This window comes from Mustelus asterias, chromosome 1, assembly GCF_964213995.1.
Source record: "Mustelus asterias chromosome 1, sMusAst1.hap1.1, whole genome shotgun sequence".
NCBI lineage: Eukaryota > Metazoa > Chordata > Chondrichthyes > Carcharhiniformes > Triakidae > Mustelus > Mustelus asterias.
In genome coordinates, this window is record NC_135801.1 from 83,038,407 (window position 1) to 83,065,241 (window position 26,835).

The 26,835-nt window shown below is 47.2% G+C and overlaps 30 non-coding genes across 30 annotated transcripts; all 30 read right to left on the reverse strand.

The window, feature by feature from the left end:
- Positions 1–1,349: 1,349 nt before the first annotated feature.
- On the reverse strand, positions 1,350–1,420 carry trnag-gcc (transfer RNA glycine (anticodon GCC)). The gene has a single exon. It is a non-coding gene; the product is annotated as a tRNA-Gly (tRNA).
- Positions 1,421–1,562: 142 nt separating this feature from the next.
- trnag-gcc (transfer RNA glycine (anticodon GCC)) lies at positions 1,563–1,633 on the reverse strand. The gene has a single exon. It is a non-coding gene; the product is annotated as a tRNA-Gly (tRNA).
- Positions 1,634–3,144: 1,511 nt separating this feature from the next.
- On the reverse strand, positions 3,145–3,215 carry trnag-gcc (transfer RNA glycine (anticodon GCC)). Its single transcript has one exon. It is a non-coding gene; the product is annotated as a tRNA-Gly (tRNA).
- Positions 3,216–3,357: 142 nt separating this feature from the next.
- Positions 3,358–3,428, reverse strand: trnag-gcc (transfer RNA glycine (anticodon GCC)). Its single transcript has one exon. It is a non-coding gene; the product is annotated as a tRNA-Gly (tRNA).
- Positions 3,429–4,939: 1,511 nt separating this feature from the next.
- On the reverse strand, positions 4,940–5,010 carry trnag-gcc (transfer RNA glycine (anticodon GCC)). Its single transcript has one exon. It is a non-coding gene; the product is annotated as a tRNA-Gly (tRNA).
- A 142-nt stretch (positions 5,011–5,152) lies between these two features.
- On the reverse strand, positions 5,153–5,223 carry trnag-gcc (transfer RNA glycine (anticodon GCC)). Its single transcript has one exon. It is a non-coding gene; the product is annotated as a tRNA-Gly (tRNA).
- A 1,511-nt stretch (positions 5,224–6,734) lies between these two features.
- On the reverse strand, positions 6,735–6,805 carry trnag-gcc (transfer RNA glycine (anticodon GCC)). Its single transcript has one exon. It is a non-coding gene; the product is annotated as a tRNA-Gly (tRNA).
- Positions 6,806–6,947: 142 nt separating this feature from the next.
- Positions 6,948–7,018, reverse strand: trnag-gcc (transfer RNA glycine (anticodon GCC)). The gene has a single exon. It is a non-coding gene; the product is annotated as a tRNA-Gly (tRNA).
- Positions 7,019–8,529: 1,511 nt separating this feature from the next.
- On the reverse strand, positions 8,530–8,600 carry trnag-gcc (transfer RNA glycine (anticodon GCC)). Its single transcript has one exon. It is a non-coding gene; the product is annotated as a tRNA-Gly (tRNA).
- A 136-nt stretch (positions 8,601–8,736) lies between these two features.
- On the reverse strand, positions 8,737–8,807 carry trnag-gcc (transfer RNA glycine (anticodon GCC)). The gene has a single exon. It is a non-coding gene; the product is annotated as a tRNA-Gly (tRNA).
- A 1,511-nt stretch (positions 8,808–10,318) lies between these two features.
- On the reverse strand, positions 10,319–10,389 carry trnag-gcc (transfer RNA glycine (anticodon GCC)). Its single transcript has one exon. It is a non-coding gene; the product is annotated as a tRNA-Gly (tRNA).
- Positions 10,390–10,531: 142 nt separating this feature from the next.
- trnag-gcc (transfer RNA glycine (anticodon GCC)) lies at positions 10,532–10,602 on the reverse strand. The gene has a single exon. It is a non-coding gene; the product is annotated as a tRNA-Gly (tRNA).
- Positions 10,603–12,113: 1,511 nt separating this feature from the next.
- On the reverse strand, positions 12,114–12,184 carry trnag-gcc (transfer RNA glycine (anticodon GCC)). The gene has a single exon. It is a non-coding gene; the product is annotated as a tRNA-Gly (tRNA).
- Positions 12,185–12,320: 136 nt separating this feature from the next.
- Positions 12,321–12,391, reverse strand: trnag-gcc (transfer RNA glycine (anticodon GCC)). The gene has a single exon. It is a non-coding gene; the product is annotated as a tRNA-Gly (tRNA).
- A 1,511-nt stretch (positions 12,392–13,902) lies between these two features.
- On the reverse strand, positions 13,903–13,973 carry trnag-gcc (transfer RNA glycine (anticodon GCC)). The gene has a single exon. It is a non-coding gene; the product is annotated as a tRNA-Gly (tRNA).
- Positions 13,974–14,117: 144 nt separating this feature from the next.
- Positions 14,118–14,188, reverse strand: trnag-gcc (transfer RNA glycine (anticodon GCC)). Its single transcript has one exon. It is a non-coding gene; the product is annotated as a tRNA-Gly (tRNA).
- A 1,511-nt stretch (positions 14,189–15,699) lies between these two features.
- Positions 15,700–15,770, reverse strand: trnag-gcc (transfer RNA glycine (anticodon GCC)). The gene has a single exon. It is a non-coding gene; the product is annotated as a tRNA-Gly (tRNA).
- A 136-nt stretch (positions 15,771–15,906) lies between these two features.
- On the reverse strand, positions 15,907–15,977 carry trnag-gcc (transfer RNA glycine (anticodon GCC)). The gene has a single exon. It is a non-coding gene; the product is annotated as a tRNA-Gly (tRNA).
- Positions 15,978–17,488: 1,511 nt separating this feature from the next.
- On the reverse strand, positions 17,489–17,559 carry trnag-gcc (transfer RNA glycine (anticodon GCC)). The gene has a single exon. It is a non-coding gene; the product is annotated as a tRNA-Gly (tRNA).
- Positions 17,560–17,701: 142 nt separating this feature from the next.
- On the reverse strand, positions 17,702–17,772 carry trnag-gcc (transfer RNA glycine (anticodon GCC)). The gene has a single exon. It is a non-coding gene; the product is annotated as a tRNA-Gly (tRNA).
- Positions 17,773–19,283: 1,511 nt separating this feature from the next.
- trnag-gcc (transfer RNA glycine (anticodon GCC)) lies at positions 19,284–19,354 on the reverse strand. Its single transcript has one exon. It is a non-coding gene; the product is annotated as a tRNA-Gly (tRNA).
- Positions 19,355–19,496: 142 nt separating this feature from the next.
- trnag-gcc (transfer RNA glycine (anticodon GCC)) lies at positions 19,497–19,567 on the reverse strand. Its single transcript has one exon. It is a non-coding gene; the product is annotated as a tRNA-Gly (tRNA).
- A 1,511-nt stretch (positions 19,568–21,078) lies between these two features.
- trnag-gcc (transfer RNA glycine (anticodon GCC)) lies at positions 21,079–21,149 on the reverse strand. The gene has a single exon. It is a non-coding gene; the product is annotated as a tRNA-Gly (tRNA).
- A 136-nt stretch (positions 21,150–21,285) lies between these two features.
- Positions 21,286–21,356, reverse strand: trnag-gcc (transfer RNA glycine (anticodon GCC)). Its single transcript has one exon. It is a non-coding gene; the product is annotated as a tRNA-Gly (tRNA).
- Positions 21,357–22,867: 1,511 nt separating this feature from the next.
- On the reverse strand, positions 22,868–22,938 carry trnag-gcc (transfer RNA glycine (anticodon GCC)). The gene has a single exon. It is a non-coding gene; the product is annotated as a tRNA-Gly (tRNA).
- Positions 22,939–23,080: 142 nt separating this feature from the next.
- trnag-gcc (transfer RNA glycine (anticodon GCC)) lies at positions 23,081–23,151 on the reverse strand. Its single transcript has one exon. It is a non-coding gene; the product is annotated as a tRNA-Gly (tRNA).
- A 1,511-nt stretch (positions 23,152–24,662) lies between these two features.
- On the reverse strand, positions 24,663–24,733 carry trnag-gcc (transfer RNA glycine (anticodon GCC)). The gene has a single exon. It is a non-coding gene; the product is annotated as a tRNA-Gly (tRNA).
- Positions 24,734–24,875: 142 nt separating this feature from the next.
- trnag-gcc (transfer RNA glycine (anticodon GCC)) lies at positions 24,876–24,946 on the reverse strand. The gene has a single exon. It is a non-coding gene; the product is annotated as a tRNA-Gly (tRNA).
- Positions 24,947–26,457: 1,511 nt separating this feature from the next.
- Positions 26,458–26,528, reverse strand: trnag-gcc (transfer RNA glycine (anticodon GCC)). Its single transcript has one exon. It is a non-coding gene; the product is annotated as a tRNA-Gly (tRNA).
- Positions 26,529–26,670: 142 nt separating this feature from the next.
- Positions 26,671–26,741, reverse strand: trnag-gcc (transfer RNA glycine (anticodon GCC)). The gene has a single exon. It is a non-coding gene; the product is annotated as a tRNA-Gly (tRNA).
- Positions 26,742–26,835: the final 94 nt, after the last annotated feature.

A 26,835-nucleotide genomic window follows, 5' to 3' on the forward strand; every position in this document is an offset into this window, starting at 1 on the left:
TTCATTCACAACCACATCTCAAACTTTCAACCTTCCTCCAAAACACATGCACTCTGCAACAATCCCCCTCTCACACAGCCTCCTTCTCCCAAATATGCCACTGCTTTCACCACATCAATCTAAACACGCTTAAAACTTGCTCAAATCACTTGCACACTGTCTCTTTACACTCACTTCACACCACTACAATATCGCCTCATGCCACTCTGCAACATCTTCCAGGCGCTACATTGCTTCAAAGCCGCCACCCAGTGCTGCACCAGGCCAAGCTGCCACTTTCAACACTTCGTGGAATCTCGATTCTTGCTGCCAAAGAAATTTGGCTTCCACTCTTGTTATTTTCCAGCCATGTGTGTTACTTCCCCTATTGCCCTGCTAAACATGGTGCGAAGGCCCCAGGTGGCTTTCAAACAAAGGCAAGCGTCACTTCACATCCGCCGCAAGCAATTCTCAATCGCGACCTGTGTTTAGACGATTGTTTTGAAGTCATTGCCAGCCTTGGTGAGATTTCAACTCAGCAATGAGCTATGCATGCCTCTGCATCATAAGCCCAACAGCATTGCCATAATGCTGTCACATCCTCCGCCCTGTTCCCTGTGTGTCATGCTGCTCACCAAGTTCTCGGACGTATGTCACGCTTTGTGAGGGAGGGAAAGATGGGGTGAGCCAGCAGGAGCTGATGATGAGAATGGTCAGACTTTTAGAAAGATTGGTGAAGCTGCCACTCTTCTACTTCCAGTAGAAGGGGCTCCAAAGAGCAGATAGCTTCTCAGCAAATTTACCTCAGGTCAACAAAGTGTTAATCTCCAATTGGACTCTGCAAAAGAGCAAAGTGAGACTGTGTCTCCACCCATTTCGGATTGAAAACAGCACTGTGAAGAGCCTGGGCATGTTTCCCTACATGCACGGCGCAATTTCAATGTGCTTTGTTGTTGTTTGTGGCTGCAGTTGATATTGCAGTGTGTGCAGAGTATGTGCATGCCCGAGAAGGAATTGATGGTAAGAAGCGAAGTGTGTTTTAAAAGAGAGCCAAGTAAAAATGATCAAGTTGTGAAAAGTTTCTTTGAAGTTTGCTGCAGAGAGTGAAGGTAAAAGTGAGGTGAAGGGTGAGGAGCGTAGATGGCTTTGCGAGAAGTGCGATGAGGAGCGTGGTATTTGAATGTGAGTGTGTGTTTGCAGCTGTTGAGTGTTGGAAGAGAAAGAAAAAGGAAAAGTGAAACAGATGTTGAAAATTAGCATGAGGCAAATGGAAAAGAGATTGAGGTGGTTGAAGTGGCTGGGCAGTACAGAATTGCAAAGAAAGAAAGAGTGTGGGCTGAATGGAGAGAGGAATGAAAAAGGAGGAGCTTTGCATTGGCCGGGAATCGAACCCGGGCCTCCCGCGTGGCAGGCGAGAATTCTACCACTGAACCACCAATGCACAGAGCAGAAGAAAGTGCTCATTTCTTCCAACCAGTGCTTTCACATGCAAAGAAATGTTCCTCATTTGCAGCAGCAAATTCAATGCTGCTCACACACACACACAACAACAACAGCAACACAGAGAAATTAACTACTGCTCGTGCATTGGCCGGGAATCGAACCCGGGCCTCCCGCGTGGCAGGCGAGAATTCTACCACTGAACCACCAATGCTGCTCCGGTTCTTTCACCCCCACATGCTCTCTCTTTCTTCACACTCAGCAGCATTACAATTTTCTCACTTTCTCCTTTCATTCCCCAAATGCCCACAAATGCTCTCACTCAAATCTCACACGCAACATCTCACAAGCCTCTCATGCTGCTCAACACCTTCCTTTCATTCACAACCACATCTCAAACTTTCAACCTTCCTCCAAAACACATGCACTCTGCAACAATCCCCCTCTCACACAGCCTCCTTCTCCCAAATATGCCACTGCTTTCACCACATCAATCTAAACACGCTTAAAACTTGCTCAAATCACTTGCACACTGTCTCTTTACACTCACTTCACACCACTACAATATCGCCTCATGCCACTCTGCAACATCTTCCAGGCGCTACATTGCTTCAAAGCCGCCACCCAGTGCTGCACCAGGCCAAGCTGCCACTTTCAACACTTCGTGGAATCTCGATTCTTGCTGCCAAAGAAATTTGGCTTCCACTCTTGTTATTTTCCAGCCATGTGTGTTACTTCCCCTATTGCCCTGCTAAACATGGTGCGAAGGCCCCAGGTGGCTTTCAAACAAAGGCAAGCGTCACTTCACATCCGCCGCAAGCAATTCTCAATCGCGACCTGTGTTTAGACGATTGTTTTGAAGTCATTGCCAGCCTTGGTGAGATTTCAACTCAGCAATGAGCTATGCATGCCTCTGCATCATAAGCCCAACAGCATTGCCATAATGCTGTCACATCCTCCGCCCTGTTCCCTGTGTGTCATGCTGCTCACCAAGTTCTCGGACGTATGTCACGCTTTGTGAGGGAGGGAAAGATGGGGTGAGCCAGCAGGAGCTGATGATGAGAATGGTCAGACTTTTAGAAAGATTGGTGAAGCTGCCACTCTTCTACTTCCAGTAGAAGGGGCTCCAAAGAGCAGATAGCTTCTCAGCAAATTTACCTCAGGTCAACAAAGTGTTAATCTCCAATTGGACTCTGCAAAAGAGCAAAGTGAGACTGTGTCTCCACCCATTTCGGATTGAAAACAGCACTGTGAAGAGCCTGGGCATGTTTCCCTACATGCACGGCGCAATTTCAATGTGCTTTGTTGTTGTTTGTGGCTGCAGTTGATATTGCAGTGTGTGCAGAGTATGTGCATGCCCGAGAAGGAATTGATGGTAAGAAGCGAAGTGTGTTTTAAAAGAGAGCCAAGTAAAAATGATCAAGTTGTGAAAAGTTTCTTTGAAGTTTGCTGCAGAGAGTGAAGGTAAAAGTGAGGTGAAGGGTGAGGAGCGTAGATGGCTTTGCGAGAAGTGCGATGAGGAGCGTGGTATTTGAATGTGAGTGTGTGTTTGCAGCTGTTGAGTGTTGGAAGAGAAAGAAAAAGGAAAAGTGAAACAGATGTTGAAAATTAGCATGAGGCAAATGGAAAAGAGATTGAGGTGGTTGAAGTGGCTGGGCAGTACAGAATTGCAAAGAAAGAAAGAGTGTGGGCTGAATGGAGAGAGGAATGAAAAAGGAGGAGCTTTGCATTGGCCGGGAATCGAACCCGGGCCTCCCGCGTGGCAGGCGAGAATTCTACCACTGAACCACCAATGCACAGAGCAGAAGAAAGTGCTCATTTCTTCCAACCAGTGCTTTCACATGCAAAGAAATGTTCCTCATTTGCAGCAGCAAATTCAATGCTGCTCACACACACACACAACAACAACAGCAACACAGAGAAATTAACTACTGCTCGTGCATTGGCCGGGAATCGAACCCGGGCCTCCCGCGTGGCAGGCGAGAATTCTACCACTGAACCACCAATGCTGCTCCGGTTCTTTCACCCCCACATGCTCTCTCTTTCTTCACACTCAGCAGCATTACAATTTTCTCACTTTCTCCTTTCATTCCCCAAATGCCCACAAATGCTCTCACTCAAATCTCACACGCAACATCTCACAAGCCTCTCATGCTGCTCAACACCTTCCTTTCATTCACAACCACATCTCAAACTTTCAACCTTCCTCCAAAACACATGCACTCTGCAACAATCCCCCTCTCACACAGCCTCCTTCTCCCAAATATGCCACTGCTTTCACCACATCAATCTAAACACGCTTAAAACTTGCTCAAATCACTTGCACACTGTCTCTTTACACTCACTTCACACCACTACAATATCGCCTCATGCCACTCTGCAACATCTTCCAGGCGCTACATTGCTTCAAAGCCGCCACCCAGTGCTACACCAGGCCAAGCTGCCACTTTCAACACTTCGTGGAATCTCGATTCTTGCTGCCAAAGAAATTTGGCTTCCACTCTTGTTATTTTCCAGCCATGTGTGTTACTTCCCCTATTGCCCTGCTAAACATGGTGCGAAGGCCCCAGGTGGCTTTCAAACAAAGGCAAGCGTCACTTCACATCCGCCGCAAGCAATTCTCAATCGCGACCTGTGTTTAGACGATTGTTTTGAAGTCATTGCCAGCCTTGGTGAGATTTCAACTCAGCAATGAGCTATGCATGCCTCTGCATCATAAGCCCAACAGCATTGCCATAATGCTGTCACATCCTCCGCCCTGTTCCCTGTGTGTCATGCTGCTCACCAAGTTCTCGGACGTATGTCACGCTTTGTGAGGGAGGGAAAGATGGGGTGAGCCAGCAGGAGCTGATGATGAGAATGGTCAGACTTTTAGAAAGATTGGTGAAGCTGCCACTCTTCTACTTCCAGTAGAAGGGGCTCCAAAGAGCAGATAGCTTCTCAGCAAATTTACCTCAGGTCAACAAAGTGTTAATCTCCAATTGGACTCTGCAAAAGAGCAAAGTGAGACTGTGTCTCCACCCATTTCGGATTGAAAACAGCACTGTGAAGAGCCTGGGCATGTTTCCCTACATGCACGGCGCAATTTCAATGTGCTTTGTTGTTGTTTGTGGCTGCAGTTGATATTGCAGTGTGTGCAGAGTATGTGCATGCCCGAGAAGGAATTGATGGTAAGAAGCGAAGTGTGTTTTAAAAGAGAGCCAAGTAAAAATGATCAAGTTGTGAAAAGTTTCTTTGAAGTTTGCTGCAGAGAGTGAAGGTAAAAGTGAGGTGAAGGGTGAGGAGCGTAGATGGCTTTGCGAGAAGTGCGATGAGGAGCGTGGTATTTGAATGTGAGTGTGTGTTTGCAGCTGTTGAGTGTTGGAAGAGAAAGAAAAAGGAAAAGTGAAACAGATGTTGAAAATTAGCATGAGGCAAATGGAAAAGAGATTGAGGTGGTTGAAGTGGCTGGGCAGTACAGAATTGCAAAGAAAGAAAGAGTGTGGGCTGAATGGAGAGAGGAATGAAAAAGGAGGAGCTTTGCATTGGCCGGGAATCGAACCCGGGCCTCCCGCGTGGCAGGCGAGAATTCTACCACTGAACCACCAATGCACAGAGCAGAAGAAAGTGCTCATTTCTTCCAACCAGTGCTTTCACATGCAAAGAAATGTTCCTCATTTGCAGCAGCAAATTCAATGCTGCTCACACACACACACAACAACAACAGCAACACAGAGAAATTAACTACTGCTCGTGCATTGGCCGGGAATCGAACCCGGGCCTCCCGCGTGGCAGGCGAGAATTCTACCACTGAACCACCAATGCTGCTCCGGTTCTTTCACCCCCACATGCTCTCTCTTTCTTCACACTCAGCAGCATTACAATTTTCTCACTTTCTCCTTTCATTCCCCAAATGCCCACAAATGCTCTCACTCAAATCTCACACGCAACATCTCACAAGCCTCTCATGCTGCTCAACACCTTCCTTTCATTCACAACCACATCTCAAACTTTCAACCTTCCTCCAAAACACATGCACTCTGCAACAATCCCCCTCTCACACAGCCTCCTTCTCCCAAATATGCCACTGCTTTCACCACATCAATCTAAACACGCTTAAAACTTGCTCAAATCACTTGCACACTGTCTCTTTACACTCACTTCACACCACTACAATATCGCCTCATGCCACTCTGCAACATCTTCCAGGCGCTACATTGCTTCAAAGCCGCCACCCAGTGCTGCACCAGGCCAAGCTGCCACTTTCAACACTTCGTGGAATCTCGATTCTTGCTGCCAAAGAAATTTGGCTTCCACTCTTGTTATTTTCCAGCCATGTGTGTTACTTCCCCTATTGCCCTGCTAAACATGGTGCGAAGGCCCCAGGTGGCTTTCAAACAAAGGCAAGCGTCACTTCACATCCGCCGCAAGCAATTCTCAATCGCGACCTGTGTTTAGACGATTGTTTTGAAGTCATTGCCAGCCTTGGTGAGATTTCAACTCAGCAATGAGCTATGCATGCCTCTGCATCATAAGCCCAACAGCATTGCCATAATGCTGTCACATCCTCCGCCCTGTTCCCTGTGTGTCATGCTGCTCACCAAGTTCTCGGACGTATGTCACGCTTTGTGAGGGAGGGAAAGATGGGGTGAGCCAGCAGGAGCTGATGATGAGAATGGTCAGACTTTTAGAAAGATTGGTGAAGCTGCCACTCTTCTACTTCCAGTAGAAGGGGCTCCAAAGAGCAGATAGCTTCTCAGCAAATTTACCTCAGGTCAACAAAGTGTTAATCTCCAATTGGACTCTGCAAAAGAGCAAAGTGAGACTGTGTCTCCACCCATTTCGGATTGAAAACAGCACTGTGAAGAGCCTGGGCATGTTTCCCTACATGCACGGCGCAATTTCAATGTGCTTTGTTGTTGTTTGTGGCTGCAGTTGATATTGCAGTGTGTGCAGAGTATGTGCATGCCCGAGAAGGAATTGATGGTAAGAAGCGAAGTGTGTTTTAAAAGAGAGCCAAGTAAAAATGATCAAGTTGTGAAAAGTTTCTTTGAAGTTTGCTGCAGAGAGTGAAGGTAAAAGTGAGGTGAAGGGTGAGGAGCGTAGATGGCTTTGCGAGAAGTGCGATGAGGAGCGTGGTATTTGAATGTGAGTGTGTGTTTGCAGCTGTTGAGTGTTGGAAGAGAAAGAAAAAGGAAAAGTGAAACAGATGTTGAAAATTAGCATGAGGCAAATGGAAAAGAGATTGAGGTGGTTGAAGTGGCTGGGCAGTACAGAATTGCAAAGAAAGAAAGAGTGTGGGCTGAATGGAGAGAGGAATGAAAAAGGAGGAGCTTTGCATTGGCCGGGAATCGAACCCGGGCCTCCCGCGTGGCAGGCGAGAATTCTACCACTGAACCACCAATGCACAGAGCAGAAGAAAGTGCTCATTTCTTCCAACCAGTGCTTTCACATGCAAAGAAATGTTCCTCATTTGCAGCAGCAAATTCAATGCTGCTCACACACACACACAACAACAACAGCAACACAGAGAAATTAACTACTGCTCGTGCATTGGCCGGGAATCGAACCCGGGCCTCCCGCGTGGCAGGCGAGAATTCTACCACTGAACCACCAATGCTGCTCCGGTTCTTTCACCCCCACATGCTCTCTCTTTCTTCACACTCAGCAGCATTACAATTTTCTCACTTTCTCCTTTCATTCCCCAAATGCCCACAAATGCTCTCACTCAAATCTCACACGCAACATCTCACAAGCCTCTCATGCTGCTCAACACCTTCCTTTCATTCACAACCACATCTCAAACTTTCAACCTTCCTCCAAAACACATGCACTCTGCAACAATCCCCCTCTCACACAGCCTCCTTCTCCCAAATATGCCACTGCTTTCACCACATCAATCTAAACACGCTTAAAACTTGCTCAAATCACTTGCACACTGTCTCTTTACACTCACTTCACACCACTACAATATCGCCTCATGCCACTCTGCAACATCTTCCAGGCGCTACATTGCTTCAAAGCCGCCACCCAGTGCTACACCAGGCCAAGCTGCCACTTTCAACACTTCGTGGAATCTCGATTCTTGCTGCCAAAGAAATTTGGCTTCCACTCTTGTTATTTTCCAGCCATGTGTGTTACTTCCCCTATTGCCCTGCTAAACATGGTGCGAAGGCCCCAGGTGGCTTTCAAACAAAGGCAAGCGTCACTTCACATCCGCCGCAAGCAATTCTCAATCGCGACCTGTGTTTAGACGATTGTTTTGAAGTCATTGCCAGCCTTGGTGAGATTTCAACTCAGCAATGAGCTATGCATGCCTCTGCATCATAAGCCCAACAGCATTGCCATAATGCTGTCACATCCTCCGCCCTGTTCCCTGTGTGTCATGCTGCTCACCAAGTTCTCGGACGTATGTCACGCTTTGTGAGGGAGGGAAAGATGGGGTGAGCCAGCAGGAGCTGATGATGAGAATGGTCAGACTTTTAGAAAGATTGGTGAAGCTGCCACTCTTCTACTTCCAGTAGAAGGGGCTCCAAAGAGCAGATAGCTTCTCAGCAAATTTACCTCAGGTCAACAAAGTGTTAATCTCCAATTGGACTCTGCAAAAGAGCAAAGTGAGACTGTGTCTCCACCCATTTCGGATTGAAAACAGCACTGTGAAGAGCCTGGGCATGTTTCCCTACATGCACGGCGCAATTTCAATGTGCTTTGTTGTTGTTTGTGGCTGCAGTTGATATTGCAGTGTGTGCAGAGTATGTGCATGCCCGAGAAGGAATTGATGGTAAGAAGCGAAGTGTGTTTTAAAAGAGAGCCAAGTAAAAATGATCAAGTTGTGAAAAGTTTCTTTGAAGTTTGCTGCAGAGAGTGAAGGTAAAAGTGAGGTGAAGGGTGAGGAGCGTAGATGGCTTTGCGAGAAGTGCGATGAGGAGCGTGGTATTTGAATGTGAGTGTGTGTTTGCAGCTGTTGAGTGTTGGAAGAGAAAGAAAAAGGAAAAGTGAAACAGATGTTGAAAATTAGCATGAGGCAAATGGAAAAGAGATTGAGGTGGTTGAAGTGGCTGGGCAGTACAGAATTGCAAAGAAAGAAAGAGTGTGGGCTGAATGGAGAGAGGAATGAAAAAGGAGGAGCTTTGCATTGGCCGGGAATCGAACCCGGGCCTCCCGCGTGGCAGGCGAGAATTCTACCACTGAACCACCAATGCACAGAGCAGAAGAAAGTGCTCATTTCTTCCAACCAGTGCTTTCACATGCAAAGAAATGTTCCTCATTTGCAGCAGCAAATTCAATGCTGCTCACACACACACACAACAACAACACAGAGAAATTAACTACTGCTCGTGCATTGGCCGGGAATCGAACCCGGGCCTCCCGCGTGGCAGGCGAGAATTCTACCACTGAACCACCAATGCTGCTCCGGTTCTTTCACCCCCACATGCTCTCTCTTTCTTCACACTCAGCAGCATTACAATTTTCTCACTTTCTCCTTTCATTCCCCAAATGCCCACAAATGCTCTCACTCAAATCTCACACGCAACATCTCACAAGCCTCTCATGCTGCTCAACACCTTCCTTTCATTCACAACCACATCTCAAACTTTCAACCTTCCTCCAAAACACATGCACTCTGCAACAATCCCCCTCTCACACAGCCTCCTTCTCCCAAATATGCCACTGCTTTCACCACATCAATCTAAACACGCTTAAAACTTGCTCAAATCACTTGCACACTGTCTCTTTACACTCACTTCACACCACTACAATATCGCCTCATGCCACTCTGCAACATCTTCCAGGCGCTACATTGCTTCAAAGCCGCCACCCAGTGCTACACCAGGCCAAGCTGCCACTTTCAACACTTCGTGGAATCTCGATTCTTGCTGCCAAAGAAATTTGGCTTCCACTCTTGTTATTTTCCAGCCATGTGTGTTACTTCCCCTATTGCCCTGCTAAACATGGTGCGAAGGCCCCAGGTGGCTTTCAAACAAAGGCAAGCGTCACTTCACATCCGCCGCAAGCAATTCTCAATCGCGACCTGTGTTTAGACGATTGTTTTGAAGTCATTGCCAGCCTTGGTGAGATTTCAACTCAGCAATGAGCTATGCATGCCTCTGCATCATAAGCCCAACAGCATTGCCATAATGCTGTCACATCCTCCGCCCTGTTCCCTGTGTGTCATGCTGCTCACCAAGTTCTCGGACGTATGTCACGCTTTGTGAGGGAGGGAAAGATGGGGTGAGCCAGCAGGAGCTGATGATGAGAATGGTCAGACTTTTAGAAAGATTGGTGAAGCTGCCACTCTTCTACTTCCAGTAGAAGGGGCTCCAAAGAGCAGATAGCTTCTCAGCAAATTTACCTCAGGTCAACAAAGTGTTAATCTCCAATTGGACTCTGCAAAAGAGCAAAGTGAGACTGTGTCTCCACCCATTTCGGATTGAAAACAGCACTGTGAAGAGCCTGGGCATGTTTCCCTACATGCACGGCGCAATTTCAATGTGCTTTGTTGTTGTTTGTGGCTGCAGTTGATATTGCAGTGTGTGCAGAGTATGTGCATGCCCGAGAAGGAATTGATGGTAAGAAGCGAAGTGTGTTTTAAAAGAGAGCCAAGTAAAAATGATCAAGTTGTGAAAAGTTTCTTTGAAGTTTGCTGCAGAGAGTGAAGGTAAAAGTGAGGTGAAGGGTGAGGAGCGTAGATGGCTTTGCGAGAAGTGCGATGAGGAGCGTGGTATTTGAATGTGAGTGTGTGTTTGCAGCTGTTGAGTGTTGGAAGAGAAAGAAAAAGGAAAAGTGAAACAGATGTTGAAAATTAGCATGAGGCAAATGGAAAAGAGATTGAGGTGGTTGAAGTGGCTGGGCAGTACAGAATTGCAAAGAAAGAAAGAGTGTGGGCTGAATGGAGAGAGGAATGAAAAAGGAGGAGCTTTGCATTGGCCGGGAATCGAACCCGGGCCTCCCGCGTGGCAGGCGAGAATTCTACCACTGAACCACCAATGCACAGAGCAGAAGAAAGTGCTCATTTCTTCCAACCAGTGCTTTCACATGCAAAGAAATGTTCCTCATTTGCAGCAGCAAATTCAATGCTGCTCACACACACACACAACAACAACAGCAACACAGAGAAATTAACTACTGCTCGTGCATTGGCCGGGAATCGAACCCAGGCCTCCCGCGTGGCAGGCGAGAATTCTACCACTGAACCACCAATGCTGCTCCGGTTCTTTCACCCCCACATGCTCTCTCTTTCTTCACACTCAGCAGCATTACAATTTTCAGACTTTGTCTTTTCATTCCCCAAATGCCCACAAATGCTCTCACTCAAATCTCACACGCAACATCTCACAAGCCTCTCATGCTGCTCAACACCTTCCTTTCATTCACAACCACATCTCAAACTTTCAACCTTCCTCCAAAACACATGCACTCTGCAACAATCCCCCTCTCACACAGCCTCCTTCTCCCAAATATGCCACTGCTTTCACCACATCAATCTAAACACGCTTAAAACTTGCTCAAATCACTTGCACACTGTCTCTTTACACTCACTTCACACCACTACAATATCGCCTCATGCCACTCTGCAACATCTTCCAGGCGCTACATTGCTTCAAAGCCGCCACCCAGTGCTACACCAGGCCAAGCTGCCACTTTCAACACTTCGTGGAATCTCGATTCTTGCTGCCAAAGAAATTTGGCTTCCACTCTTGTTATTTTCCAGCCATGTGTGTTACTTCCCCTATTGCCCTGCTAAACATGGTGCGAAGGCCCCAGGTGGCTTTCAAACAAAGGCAAGCGTCACTTCACATCCGCCGCAAGCAATTCTCAATCGCGACCTGTGTTTAGACGATTGTTTTGAAGTCATTGCCAGCCTTGGTGAGATTTCAACTCAGCAATGAGCTATGCATGCCTCTGCATCATAAGCCCAACAGCATTGCCATAATGCTGTCACATCCTCCGCCCTGTTCCCTGTGTGTCATGCTGCTCACCAAGTTCTCGGACGTATGTCACGCTTTGTGAGGGAGGGAAAGATGGGGTGAGCCAGCAGGAGCTGATGATGAGAATGGTCAGACTTTTAGAAAGATTGGTGAAGCTGCCACTCTTCTACTTCCAGTAGAAGGGGCTCCAAAGAGCAGATAGCTTCTCAGCAAATTTACCTCAGGTCAACAAAGTGTTAATCTCCAATTGGACTCTGCAAAAGAGCAAAGTGAGACTGTGTCTCCACCCATTTCGGATTGAAAACAGCACTGTGAAGAGCCTGGGCATGTTTCCCTACATGCACGGCGCAATTTCAATGTGCTTTGTTGTTGTTTGTGGCTGCAGTTGATATTGCAGTGTGTGCAGAGTATGTGCATGCCCGAGAAGGAATTGATGGTAAGAAGCGAAGTGTGTTTTAAAAGAGAGCCAAGTAAAAATGATCAAGTTGTGAAAAGTTTCTTTGAAGTTTGCTGCAGAGAGTGAAGGTAAAAGTGAGGTGAAGGGTGAGGAGCGTAGATGGCTTTGCGAGAAGTGCGATGAGGAGCGTGGTATTTGAATGTGAGTGTGTGTTTGCAGCTGTTGAGTGTTGGAAGAGAAAGAAAAAGGAAAAGTGAAACAGATGTTGAAAATTAGCATGAGGCAAATGGAAAAGAGATTGAGGTGGTTGAAGTGGCTGGGCAGTACAGAATTGCAAAGAAAGAAAGAGTGTGGGCTGAATGGAGAGAGGAATGAAAAAGGAGGAGCTTTGCATTGGCCGGGAATCGAACCCGGGCCTCCCGCGTGGCAGGCGAGAATTCTACCACTGAACCACCAATGCACAGAGCAGAAGAAAGTGCTCATTTCTTCCAACCAGTGCTTTCACATGCAAAGAAATGTTCCTCATTTGCAGCAGCAAATTCAATGCTGCTCACACACACACACAACAACAACACAGAGAAATTAACTACTGCTCGTGCATTGGCCGGGAATCGAACCCGGGCCTCCCGCGTGGCAGGCGAGAATTCTACCACTGAACCACCAATGCTGCTCCGGTTCTTTCACCCCCACATGCTCTCTCTTTCTTCACACTCAGCAGCATTACAATTTTCTCACTTTCTCCTTTCATTCCCCAAATGCCCACAAATGCTCTCACTCAAATCTCACACGCAACATCTCACAAGCCTCTCATGCTGCTCAACACCTTCCTTTCATTCACAACCACATCTCAAACTTTCAACCTTCCTCCAAAACACATGCACTCTGCAACAATCCCCCTCTCACACAGCCTCCTTCTCCCAAATATGCCACTGCTTTCACCACATCAATCTAAACACGCTTAAAACTTGCTCAAATCACTTGCACACTGTCTCTTTACACTCACTTCACACCACTACAATATCGCCTCATGCCACTCTGCAACATCTTCCAGGCGCTACATTGCTTCAAAGCCGCCACCCAGTGCTACACCAGGCCAAGCTGCCACTTTCAACACTTCGTGGAATCTCGATTCTTGCTGCCAAAGAAATTTGGCTTCCACTCTTGTTATTTTCCAGCCATGTGTGTTACTTCCCCTATTGCCCTGCTAAACATGGTGCGAAGGCCCCAGGTGGCTTTCAAACAAAGGCAAGCGTCACTTCACATCTGCCGCAAGCAATTCTCAATCGCGACCTGTGTTTAGACGATTGTTTTGAAGTCATTGCCAGCCTTGGTGAGATTTCAACTCAGCAATGAGCTATGCATGCCTCTGCATCATAAGCCCAACAGCATTGCCATAATGCTGTCACATCCTCCGCCCTGTTCCCTGTGTGTCATGCTGCTCACCAAGTTCTCGGACGTATGTCACGCTTTGTGAGGGAGGGAAAGATGGGGTGAGCCAGCAGGAGCTGATGATGAGAATGGTCAGACTTTTAGAAAGATTGGTGAAGCTGCCACTCTTCTACTTCCAGTAGAAGGGGCTCCAAAGAGCAGATAGCTTCTCAGCAAATTTACCTCAGGTCAACAAAGTGTTAATCTCCAATTGGACTCTGCAAAAGAGCAAAGTGAGACTGTGTCTCCACCCATTTCGGATTGAAAACAGCACTGTGAAGAGCCTGGGCATGTTTCCCTACATGCACGGCGCAATTTCAATGTGCTTTGTTGTTGTTTGTGGCTGCAGTTGATATTGCAGTGTGTGCAGAGTATGTGCATGCCCGAGAAGGAATTGATGGTAAGAAGCGAAGTGTGTTTTAAAAGAGAGCCAAGTAAAAATGATCAAGTTGTGAAAAGTTTCTTTGAAGTTTGCTGCAGAGAGTGAAGGTAAAAGTGAGGTGAAGGGTGAGGAGCGTAGATGGCTTTGCGAGAAGTGCGATGAGGAGCGTGGTATTTGAATGTGAGTGTGTGTTTGCAGCTGTTGAGTGTTGGAAGAGAAAGAAAAAGGAAAAGTGAAACAGATGTTGAAAATTAGCATGAGGCAAATGGAAAAGAGATTGAGGTGGTTGAAGTGGCTGGGCAGTACAGAATTGCAAAGAAAGAAAGAGTGTGGGCTGAATGGAGAGAGGAATGAAAAAGGAGGAGCTTTGCATTGGCCGGGAATCGAACCCGGGCCTCCCGCGTGGCAGGCGAGAATTCTACCACTGAACCACCAATGCACAGAGCAGAAGAAAGTGCTCATTTCTTCCAACCAGTGCTTTCACATGCAAAGAAATGTTCCTCATTTGCAGCAGCAAATTCAATGCTGCTCACACACACACACACAACAACAACAGCAACACAGAGAAATTAACTACTGCTCGTGCATTGGCCGGGAATCGAACCCGGGCCTCCCGCGTGGCAGGCGAGAATTCTACCACTGAACCACCAATGCTGCTCCGGTTCTTTCACCCCCACATGCTCTCTCTTTCTTCACACTCAGCAGCATTACAATTTTCTCACTTTCTCCTTTCATTCCCCAAATGCCCACAAATGCTCTCACTCAAATCTCACACGCAACATCTCACAAGCCTCTCATGCTGCTCAACACCTTCCTTTCATTCACAACCACATCTCAAACTTTCAACCTTCCTCCAAAACACATGCACTCTGCAACAATCCCCCTCTCACACAGCCTCCTTCTCCCAAATATGCCACTGCTTTCACCACATCAATCTAAACACGCTTAAAACTTGCTCAAATCACTTGCACACTGTCTCTTTACACTCACTTCACACCACTACAATATCGCCTCATGCCACTCTGCAACATCTTCCAGGCGCTACATTGCTTCAAAGCCGCCACCCAGTGCTACACCAGGCCAAGCTGCCACTTTCAACACTTCGTGGAATCTCGATTCTTGCTGCCAAAGAAATTTGGCTTCCACTCTTGTTATTTTCCAGCCATGTGTGTTACTTCCCCTATTGCCCTGCTAAACATGGTGCGAAGGCCCCAGGTGGCTTTCAAACAAAGGCAAGCGTCACTTCACATCCGCCGCAAGCAATTCTCAATCGCGACCTGTGTTTAGACGATTGTTTTGAAGTCATTGCCAGCCTTGGTGAGATTTCAACTCAGCAATGAGCTATGCATGCCTCTGCATCATAAGCCCAACAGCATTGCCATAATGCTGTCACATCCTCCGCCCTGTTCCCTGTGTGTCATGCTGCTCACCAAGTTCTCGGACGTATGTCACGCTTTGTGAGGGAGGGAAAGATGGGGTGAGCCAGCAGGAGCTGATGATGAGAATGGTCAGACTTTTAGAAAGATTGGTGAAGCTGCCACTCTTCTACTTCCAGTAGAAGGGGCTCCAAAGAGCAGATAGCTTCTCAGCAAATTTACCTCAGGTCAACAAAGTGTTAATCTCCAATTGGACTCTGCAAAAGAGCAAAGTGAGACTGTGTCTCCACCCATTTCGGATTGAAAACAGCACTGTGAAGAGCCTGGGCATGTTTCCCTACATGCACGGCGCAATTTCAATGTGCTTTGTTGTTGTTTGTGGCTGCAGTTGATATTGCAGTGTGTGCAGAGTATGTGCATGCCCGAGAAGGAATTGATGGTAAGAAGCGAAGTGTGTTTTAAAAGAGAGCCAAGTAAAAATGATCAAGTTGTGAAAAGTTTCTTTGAAGTTTGCTGCAGAGAGTGAAGGTAAAAGTGAGGTGAAGGGTGAGGAGCGTAGATGGCTTTGCGAGAAGTGCGATGAGGAGCGTGGTATTTGAATGTGAGTGTGTGTTTGCAGCTGTTGAGTGTTGGAAGAGAAAGAAAAAGGAAAAGTGAAACAGATGTTGAAAATTAGCATGAGGCAAATGGAAAAGAGATTGAGGTGGTTGAAGTGGCTGGGCAGTACAGAATTGCAAAGAAAGAAAGAGTGTGGGCTGAATGGAGAGAGGAATGAAAAAGGAGGAGCTTTGCATTGGCCGGGAATCGAACCCGGGCCTCCCGCGTGGCAGGCGAGAATTCTACCACTGAACCACCAATGCACAGAGCAGAAGAAAGTGCTCATTTCTTCCAACCAGTGCTTTCACATGCAAAGAAATGTTCCTCATTTGCAGCAGCAAATTCAATGCTGCTCACACACACACACAACAACAACACAGAGAAATTAACTACTGCTCGTGCATTGGCCGGGAATCGAACCCGGGCCTCCCGCGTGGCAGGCGAGAATTCTACCACTGAACCACCAATGCTGCTCCGGTTCTTTCACCCCCACATGCTCTCTCTTTCTTCACACTCAGCAGCATTACAATTTTCTCACTTTCTCCTTTCATTCCCCAAATGCCCACAAATGCTCTCACTCAAATCTCACACGCAACATCTCACAAGCCTCTCATGCTGCTCAACACCTTCCTTTCATTCACAACCACATCTCAAACTTTCAACCTTCCTCCAAAACACATGCACTCTGCAACAATCCCCCTCTCACACAGCCTCCTTCTCCCAAATATGCCACTGCTTTCACCACATCAATCTAAACACGCTTAAAACTTGCTCAAATCACTTGCACACTGTCTCTTTACACTCACTTCACACCACTACAATATCGCCTCATGCCACTCTGCAACATCTTCCAGGCGCTACATTGCTTCAAAGCCGCCACCCAGTGCTACACCAGGCCAAGCTGCCACTTTCAACACTTCGTGGAATCTCGATTCTTGCTGCCAAAGAAATTTGGCTTCCACTCTTGTTATTTTCCAGCCATGTGTGTTACTTCCCCTATTGCCCTGCTAAACATGGTGCGAAGGCCCCAGGTGGCTTTCAAACGAAGGCAAGCGTCACTTCACATCCGCCGCAAGCAATTCTCAATCGCGACCTGTGTTTAGACGATTGTTTTGAAGTCATTGCCAGCCTTGGTGAGATTTCAACTCAGCAATGAGCTATGCATGCCTCTGCATCATAAGCCCAACAGCATTGCCATAATGCTGTCACATCCTCCGCCCTGTTCCCTGTGTGTCATGCTGCTCACCAAGTTCTCGGACGTATGTCACGCTTTGTGAGGGAGGGAAAGATGGGGTGAGCCAGCAGGAGCTGATGATGAGAATGGTCAGACTTTTAGAAAGATTGGTGAAGCTGCCACTCTTCTACTTCCAGTAGAAGGGGCTCCAAAGAGCAGATAGCTTCTCAGCAAATTTACCTCAGGTCAACAAAGTGTTAATCTCCAATTGGACTCTGCAAAAGAGCAAAGTGAGACTGTGTCTCCACCCATTTCGGATTGAAAACAGCACTGTGAAGAGCCTGGGCATGTTTCCCTACATGCACGGCGCAATTTCAATGTGCTTTGTTGTTGTTTGTGGCTGCAGTTGATATTGCAGTGTGTGCAGAGTATGTGCATGCCCGAGAAGGAATTGATGGTAAGAAGCGAAGTGTGTTTTAAAAGAGAGCCAAGTAAAAATGATCAAGTTGTGAAAAGTTTCTTTGAAGTTTGCTGCAGAGAGTGAAGGTAAAAGTGAGGTGAAGGGTGAGGAGCGTAGATGGCTTTGCGAGAAGTGCGATGAGGAGCGTGGTATTTGAATGTGAGTGTGTGTTTGCAGCTGTTGAGTGTTGGAAGAGAAAGAAAAAGGAAAAGTGAAACAGATGTTGAAAATTAGCATGAGGCAAATGGAAAAGAGATTGAGGTGGTTGAAGTGGCTGGGCAGTACAGAATTGCAAAGAAAGAAAGAGTGTGGGCTGAATGGAGAGAGGAATGAAAAAGGAGGAGCTTTGCATTGGCCGGGAATCGAACCCGGGCCTCCCGCGTGGCAGGCGAGAATTCTACCACTGAACCACCAATGCACAGAGCAGAAGAAAGTGCTCATTTCTTCCAACCAGTGCTTTCACATGCAAAGAAATGTTCCTCATTTGCAGCAGCAAATTCAATGCTGTTCACACACACACACAACAACAACAGCAACACAGAGAAATTAACTACTGCTCGTGCATTGGCCGGGAATCGAACCCGGGCCTCCCACGTGGCAGGCGAGAATTCTACCACTGAACCACCAATGCTGCTCCAGTTCTTTCACCCCCACATGCTCTCTCTTTCTTCACACTCAGCAGCATTACAATTTTCAGACTTTGTCTTTTCATTCCCCAAATGCCCACAAATGCTCTCACTCAAATCTCACACGCAACATCTCACAAGCCTCTCATGCTGCTCAACACCTTCCTTTCATTCACAACCACATCTCAAACTTTCAACCTTCCTCCAAAACACATGCACTCTGCAACAATCCCCCTCTCACACAGCCTCCTTCTCCCAAATATGCCACTGCTTTCACCACATCAATCTAAACACGCTTAAAACTTGCTCAAATCACTTGCACACTGTCTCTTTACACTCACTTCACACCACTACAATATCGCCTCATGCCACTCTGCAACATCTTCCAGGCGCTACATTGCTTCAAAGCCGCCACCCAGTGCTACACCAGGCCAAGCTGCCACTTTCAACACTTCGTGGAATCTCGATTCTTGCTGCCAAAGAAATTTGGCTTCCACTCTTGTTATTTTCCAGCCATGTGTGTTACTTCCCCTATTGCCCTGCTAAACATGGTGCGAAGGCCCCAGGTGGCTTTCAAACAAAGGCAAGCGTCACTTCACATCCGCCGCAAGCAATTCTCAATCGCGACCTGTGTTTAGACGATTGTTTTGAAGTCATTGCCAGCCTTGGTGAGATTTCAACTCAGCAATGAGCTATGCATGCCTCTGCATCATAAGCCCAACAGCATTGCCATAATGCTGTCACATCCTCCGCCCTGTTCCCTGTGTGTCATGCTGCTCACCAAGTTCTCGGACGTATGTCACGCTTTGTGAGGGAGGGAAAGATGGGGTGAGCCAGCAGGAGCTGATGATGAGAATGGTCAGACTTTTAGAAAGATTGGTGAAGCTGCCACTCTTCTACTTCCAGTAGAAGGGGCTCCAAAGAGCAGATAGCTTCTCAGCAAATTTACCTCAGGTCAACAAAGTGTTAATCTCCAATTGGACTCTGCAAAAGAGCAAAGTGAGACTGTGTCTCCACCCATTTCGGATTGAAAACAGCACTGTGAAGAGCCTGGGCATGTTTCCCTACATGCACGGCGCAATTTCAATGTGCTTTGTTGTTGTTTGTGGCTGCAGTTGATATTGCAGTGTGTGCAGAGTATGTGCATGCCCGAGAAGGAATTGATGGTAAGAAGCGAAGTGTGTTTTAAAAGAGAGCCAAGTAAAAATGATCAAGTTGTGAAAAGTTTCTTTGAAGTTTGCTGCAGAGAGTGAAGGTAAAAGTGAGGTGAAGGGTGAGGAGCGTAGATGGCTTTGCGAGAAGTGCGATGAGGAGCGTGGTATTTGAATGTGAGTGTGTGTTTGCAGCTGTTGAGTGTTGGAAGAGAAAGAAAAAGGAAAAGTGAAACAGATGTTGAAAATTAGCATGAGGCAAATGGAAAAGAGATTGAGGTGGTTGAAGTGGCTGGGCAGTACAGAATTGCAAAGAAAGAAAGAGTGTGGGCTGAATGGAGAGAGGAATGAAAAAGGAGGAGCTTTGCATTGGCCGGGAATCGAACCCGGGCCTCCCGCGTGGCAGGCGAGAATTCTACCACTGAACCACCAATGCACAGAGCAGAAGAAAGTGCTCATTTCTTCCAACCAGTGCTTTCACATGCAAAGAAATGTTCCTCATTTGCAGCAGCAAATTCAATGCTGTTCACACACACACACAACAACAACAGCAACACAGAGAAATTAACTACTGCTCGTGCATTGGCCGGGAATCGAACCCGGGCCTCCCACGTGGCAGGCGAGAATTCTACCACTGAACCACCAATGCTGCTCCAGTTCTTTCACCCCCACATGCTCTCTCTTTCTTCACACTCAGCAGCATTACAATTTTCAGACTTTGTCTTTTCATTCCCCAAATGCCCACAAATGCTCTCACTCAAATCTCACACGCAACATCTCACAAGCCTCTCATGCTGCTCAACACCTTCCTTTCATTCACAACCACATCTCAAACTTTCAACCTTCCTCCAAAACACATGCACTCTGCAACAATCCCCCTCTCACACAGCCTCCTTCTCCCAAATATGCCACTGCTTTCACCACATCAATCTAAACACGCTTAAAACTTGCTCAAATCACTTGCACACTGTCTCTTTACACTCACTTCACACCACTACAATATCGCCTCATGCCACTCTGCAACATCTTCCAGGCGCTACATTGCTTCAAAGCCGCCACCCAGTGCTACACCAGGCCAAGCTGCCACTTTCAACACTTCGTGGAATCTCGATTCTTGCTGCCAAAGAAATTTGGCTTCCACTCTTGTTATTTTCCAGCCATGTGTGTTACTTCCCCTATTGCCCTGCTAAACATGGTGCGAAGGCCCCAGGTGGCTTTCAAACAAAGGCAAGCGTCACTTCACATCCGCCGCAAGCAATTCTCAATCGCGACCTGTGTTTAGACGATTGTTTTGAAGTCATTGCCAGCCTTGGTGAGATTTCAACTCAGCAATGAGCTATGCATGCCTCTGCATCATAAGCCCAACAGCATTGCCATAATGCTGTCACATCCTCCGCCCTGTTCCCTGTGTGTCATGCTGCTCACCAAGTTCTCGGACGTATGTCACGCTTTGTGAGGGAGGGAAAGATGGGGTGAGCCAGCAGGAGCTGATGATGAGAATGGTCAGACTTTTAGAAAGATTGGTGAAGCTGCCACTCTTCTACTTCCAGTAGAAGGGGCTCCAAAGAGCAGATAGCTTCTCAGCAAATTTACCTCAGGTCAACAAAGTGTTAATCTCCAATTGGACTCTGCAAAAGAGCAAAGTGAGACTGTGTCTCCACCCATTTCGGATTGAAAACAGCACTGTGAAGAGCCTGGGCATGTTTCCCTACATGCACGGCGCAATTTCAATGTGCTTTGTTGTTGTTTGTGGCTGCAGTTGATATTGCAGTGTGTGCAGAGTATGTGCATGCCCGAGAAGGAATTGATGGTAAGAAGCGAAGTGTGTTTTAAAAGAGAGCCAAGTAAAAATGATCAAGTTGTGAAAAGTTTCTTTGAAGTTTGCTGCAGAGAGTGAAGGTAAAAGTGAGGTGAAGGGTGAGGAGCGTAGATGGCTTTGCGAGAAGTGCGATGAGGAGCGTGGTATTTGAATGTGAGTGTGTGTTTGCAGCTGTTGAGTGTTGGAAGAGAAAGAAAAAGGAAAAGTGAAACAGATGTTGAAAATTAGCATGAGGCAAATGGAAAAGAGATTGAGGTGGTTGAAGTGGCTGGGCAGTACAGAATTGCAAAGAAAGAAAGAGTGTGGGCTGAATGGAGAGAGGAATGAAAAAGGAGGAGCTTTGCATTGGCCGGGAATCGAACCCGGGCCTCCCGCGTGGCAGGCGAGAATTCTACCACTGAACCACCAATGCACAGAGCAGAAGAAAGTGCTCATTTCTTCCAACCAGTGCTTTCACATGCAAAGAAATGTTCCTCATTTGCAGCAGCAAATTCAATGCTGCTCACACACACACACAACAACAACACAGAGAAATTAACTACTGCTCGTGCATTGGCCGGGAATCGAACCCGGGCCTCCCGCATGGCAGGCGAGAATTCTACCACTGAACCACCAATGCTGCTCCGGTTCTTTCACCCCCACATGCTCTCTCTTTCTTCACACTCAGCAGCATTACAATTTTCTCACTTTCTCCTTTCATTCCCCAAATGCCCACAAATGCTCTCACTCAAATCTCACACGCAACATCTCACAAGCCTCTCATGCTGCTCAACACCTTCCTTTCATTCACAACCACATCTCAAACTTTCAACCTTCCTCCAAAACACATGCACTCTGCAACAATCCCCCTCTCACACAGCCTCCTTCTCCCAAATATGCCACTGCTTTCACCACATCAATCTAAACACGCTTAAAACTTGCTCAAATCACTTGCACACTGTCTCTTTACACTCACTTCACACCACTACAATATCGCCTCATGCCACTCTGCAACATCTTCCAGGCGCTACATTGCTTCAAAGCCGCCACCCAGTGCTACACCAGGCCAAGCTGCCACTTTCAACACTTCGTGGAATCTCGATTCTTGCTGCCAAAGAAATTTGGCTTCCACTCTTGTTATTTTCCAGCCATGTGTGTTACTTCCCCTATTGCCCTGCTAAACATGGTGCGAAGGCCCCAGGTGGCTTTCAAACAAAGGCAAGCGTCACTTCACATCCGCCGCAAGCAATTCTCAATCGCGACCTGTGTTTAGACGATTGTTTTGAAGTCATTGCCAGCCTTGGTGAGATTTCAACTCAGCAATGAGCTATGCATGCCTCTGCATCATAAGCCCAACAGCATTGCCATAATGCTGTCACATCCTCCGCCCTGTTCCCTGTGTGTCATGCTGCTCACCAAGTTCTCGGACGTATGTCACGCTTTGTGAGGGAGGGAAAGATGGGGTGAGCCAGCAGGAGCTGATGATGAGAATGGTCAGACTTTTAGAAAGATTGGTGAAGCTGCCACTCTTCTACTTCCAGTAGAAGGGGCTCCAAAGAGCAGATAGCTTCTCAGCAAATTTACCTCAGGTCAACAAAGTGTTAATCTCCAATTGGACTCTGCAAAAGAGCAAAGTGAGACTGTGTCTCCACCCATTTCGGATTGAAAACAGCACTGTGAAGAGCCTGGGCATGTTTCCCTACATGCACGGCGCAATTTCAATGTGCTTTGTTGTTGTTTGTGGCTGCAGTTGATATTGCAGTGTGTGCAGAGTATGTGCATGCCCGAGAAGGAATTGATGGTAAGAAGCGAAGTGTGTTTTAAAAGAGAGCCAAGTAAAAATGATCAAGTTGTGAAAAGTTTCTTTGAAGTTTGCTGCAGAGAGTGAAGGTAAAAGTGAGGTGAAGGGTGAGGAGCGTAGATGGCTTTGCGAGAAGTGCGATGAGGAGCGTGGTATTTGAATGTGAGTGTGTGTTTGCAGCTGTTGAGTGTTGGAAGAGAAAGAAAAAGGAAAAGTGAAACAGATGTTGAAAATTAGCATGAGGCAAATGGAAAAGAGATTGAGGTGGTTGAAGTGGCTGGGCAGTACAGAATTGCAAAGAAAGAAAGAGTGTGGGCTGAATGGAGAGAGGAATGAAAAAGGAGGAGCTTTGCATTGGCCGGGAATCGAACCCGGGCCTCCCGCGTGGCAGGCGAGAATTCTACCACTGAACCACCAATGCACAGAGCAGAAGAAAGTGCTCATTTCTTCCAACCAGTGCTTTCACATGCAAAGAAATGTTCCTCATTTGCAGCAGCAAATTCAATGCTGCTCACACACACACACAACAACAACAGCAACACAGAGAAATTAACTACTGCTCGTGCATTGGCCGGGAATCGAACCCGGGCCTCCCGCGTGGCAGGCGAGAATTCTACCACTGAACCACCAATGCTGCTCCGGTTCTTTCACCCCCACATGCTCTCTCTTTCTTCACACTCAGCAGCATTACAATTTTCTCACTTTCTCCTTTCATTCCCCAAATGCCCACAAATGCTCTCACTCAAATCTCACACGCAACATCTCACAAGCCTCTCATGCTGCTCAACACCTTCCTTTCATTCACAACCACATCTCAAACTTTCAACCTTCCTCCAAAACACATGCACTCTGCAACAATCCCCCTCTCACACAGCCTCCTTCTCCCAAATATGCCACTGCTTTCACCACATCAATCTAAACACGCTTAAAACTTGCTCAAATCACTTGCACACTGTCTCTTTACACTCACTTCACACCACTACAATATCGCCTCATGCCACTCTGCAACATCTTCCAGGCGCTACATTGCTTCAAAGCCGCCACCCAGTGCTACACCAGGCCAAGCTGCCACTTTCAACACTTCGTGGAATCTCGATTCTTGCTGCCAAAGAAATTTGGCTTCCACTCTTGTTATTTTCCAGCCATGTGTGTTACTTCCCCTATTGCCCTGCTAAACATGGTGCGAAGGCCCCAGGTGGCTTTCAAACAAAGGCAAGCGTCACTTCACATCCGCCGCAAGCAATTCTCAATCGCGACCTGTGTTTAGACGATTGTTTTGAAGTCATTGCCAGCCTTGGTGAGATTTCAACTCAGCAATGAGCTATGCATGCCTCTGCATCATAAGCCCAACAGCATTGCCATAATGCTGTCACATCCTCCGCCCTGTTCCCTGTGTGTCATGCTGCTCACCAAGTTCTCGGACGTATGTCACGCTTTGTGAGGGAGGGAAAGATGGGGTGAGCCAGCAGGAGCTGATGATGAGAATGGTCAGACTTTTAGAAAGATTGGTGAAGCTGCCACTCTTCTACTTCCAGTAGAAGGGGCTCCAAAGAGCAGATAGCTTCTCAGCAAATTTACCTCAGGTCAACAAAGTGTTAATCTCCAATTGGACTCTGCAAAAGAGCAAAGTGAGACTGTGTCTCCACCCATTTCGGATTGAAAACAGCACTGTGAAGAGCCTGGGCATGTTTCCCTACATGCACGGCGCAATTTCAATGTGCTTTGTTGTTGTTTGTGGCTGCAGTTGATATTGCAGTGTGTGCAGAGTATGTGCATGCCCGAGAAGGAATTGATGGTAAGAAGCGAAGTGTGTTTTAAAAGAGAGCCAAGTAAAAATGATCAAGTTGTGAAAAGTTTCTTTGAAGTTTGCTGCAGAGAGTGAAGGTAAAAGTGAGGTGAAGGGTGAGGAGCGTAGATGGCTTTGCGAGAAGTGCGATGAGGAGCGTGGTATTTGAATGTGAGTGTGTGTTTGCAGCTGTTGAGTGTTGGAAGAGAAAGAAAAAGGAAAAGTGAAACAGATGTTGAAAATTAGCATGAGGCAAATGGAAAAGAGATTGAGGTGGTTGAAGTGGCTGGGCAGTACAGAATTGCAAAGAAAGAAAGAGTGTGGGCTGAATGGAGAGAGGAATGAAAAAGGAGGAGCTTTGCATTGGCCGGGAATCGAACCCGGGCCTCCCGCGTGGCAGGCGAGAATTCTACCACTGAACCACCAATGCACAGAGCAGAAGAAAGTGCTCATTTCTTCCAACCAGTGCTTTCACATGCAAAGAAATGTTCCTCATTTGCAGCAGCAAATTCAATGCTGCTCACACACACACACAACAACAACAGCAACACAGAGAAATTAACTACTGCTTGTGCATTGGCCGGGAATCGAACCCGGGCCTCCCGCGTGGCAGGCGAGAATTCTACCACTGAACCACCAATGCTGCTCCGGTTCTTTCACCCCCACATGCTCTCTCTTTCTTCACACTCAGCAGCATTACAATTTTCTCACTTTCTCCTTTCATTCCCCAAATGCCCACAAATGCTCTCACTCAAATCTCACACGCAACATCTCACAAGCCTCTCATGCTGCTCAACACCTTCCTTTCATTCACAACCACATCTCAAACTTTCAACCTTCCTCCAAAACACATGCACTCTGCAACAATCCCCCTCTCACACAGCCTCCTTCTCCCAAATATGCCACTGCTTTCACCACATCAATCTAAACACGCTTAAAACTTGCTCAAATCACTTGCACACTGTCTCTTTACACTCACTTCACACCACTACAATATCGCCTCATGCCACTCTGCAACATCTTCCAGGCGCTACATTGCTTCAAAGCCGCCACCCAGTGCTACACCAGGCCAAGCTGCCACTTTCAACACTTCGTGGAATCTCGATTCTTGCTGCCAAAGAAATTTGGCTTCCACTCTTGTTATTTTCCAGCCATGTGTGTTACTTCCCCTATTGCCCTGCTAAACATGGTGCGAAGGCCCCAGGTGGCTTTCAAACAAAGGCAAGCGTCACTTCACATCCGCCGCAAGCAATTCTCAATCGCGACCTGTGTTTAGACGATTGTTTTGAAGTCATTGCCAGCCTTGGTGAGATTTCAACTCAGCAATGAGCTATGCATGCCTCTGCATCATAAGCCCAACAGCATTGCCATAATGCTGTCACATCCTCCGCCCTGTTCCCTGTGTGTCATGCTGCTCACCAAGTTCTCGGACGTATGTCACGCTTTGTGAGGGAGGGAAAGATGGGGTGAGCCAGCAGGAGCTGATGATGAGAATGGTCAGACTTTTAGAAAGATTGGTGAAGCTGCCACTCTTCTACTTCCAGTAGAAGGGGCTCCAAAGAGCAGATAGCTTCTCAGCAAATTTACCTCAGGTCAACAAAGTGTTAATCTCCAATTGGACTCTGCAAAAGAGCAAAGTGAGACTGTGTCTCCACCCATTTCGGATTGAAAACAGCACTGTGAAGAGCCTGGGCATGTTTCCCTACATGCACGGCGCAATTTCAATGTGCTTTGTTGTTGTTTGTGGCTGCAGTTGATATTGCAGTGTGTGCAGAGTATGTGCATGCCCGAGAAGGAATTGATGGTAAGAAGCGAAGTGTGTTTTAAAAGAGAGCCAAGTAAAAATGATCAAGTTGTGAAAAGTTTCTTTGAAGTTTGCTGCAGAGAGTGAAGGTAAAAGTGAGGTGAAGGGTGAGGAGCGTAGATGGCTTTGCGAGAAGTGCGATGAGGAGCGTGGTATTTGAATGTGAGTGTGTGTTTGCAGCTGTTGAGTGTTGGAAGAGAAAGAAAAAGGAAAAGTGAAACAGATGTTGAAAATTAGCATGAGGCAAATGGAAAAGAGATTGAGGTGGTTGAAGTGGCTGGGCAGTACAGAATTGCAAAGAAAGAAAGAGTGTGGGCTGAATGGAGAGAGGAATGAAAAAGGAGGAGCTTTGCATTGGCCGGGAATCGAACCCGGGCCTCCCGCGTGGCAGGCGAGAATTCTACCACTGAACCACCAATGCACAGAGCAGAAGAAAGTGCTCATTTCTTCCAACCAGTGCTTTCACATGCAAAGAAATGTTCCTCATTTGCAGCAGCAAATTCAATGCTGCTCACACACACACACAACAACAACAGCAACACAGAGAAATTAACTACTGCTCGTGCATTGGCCGGGAATCGAACCCGGGCCTCCCGCGTGGCAGGCGAGAATTCTACCACTGAACCACCAATGCTGCTCCGGTTCTTTCACCCCCACATGCTCTCTCTTTCTTCACACTCAGCAGCATTACAATTTTCTCACTTTCTCCTTTCATTCCCCAAATGCCC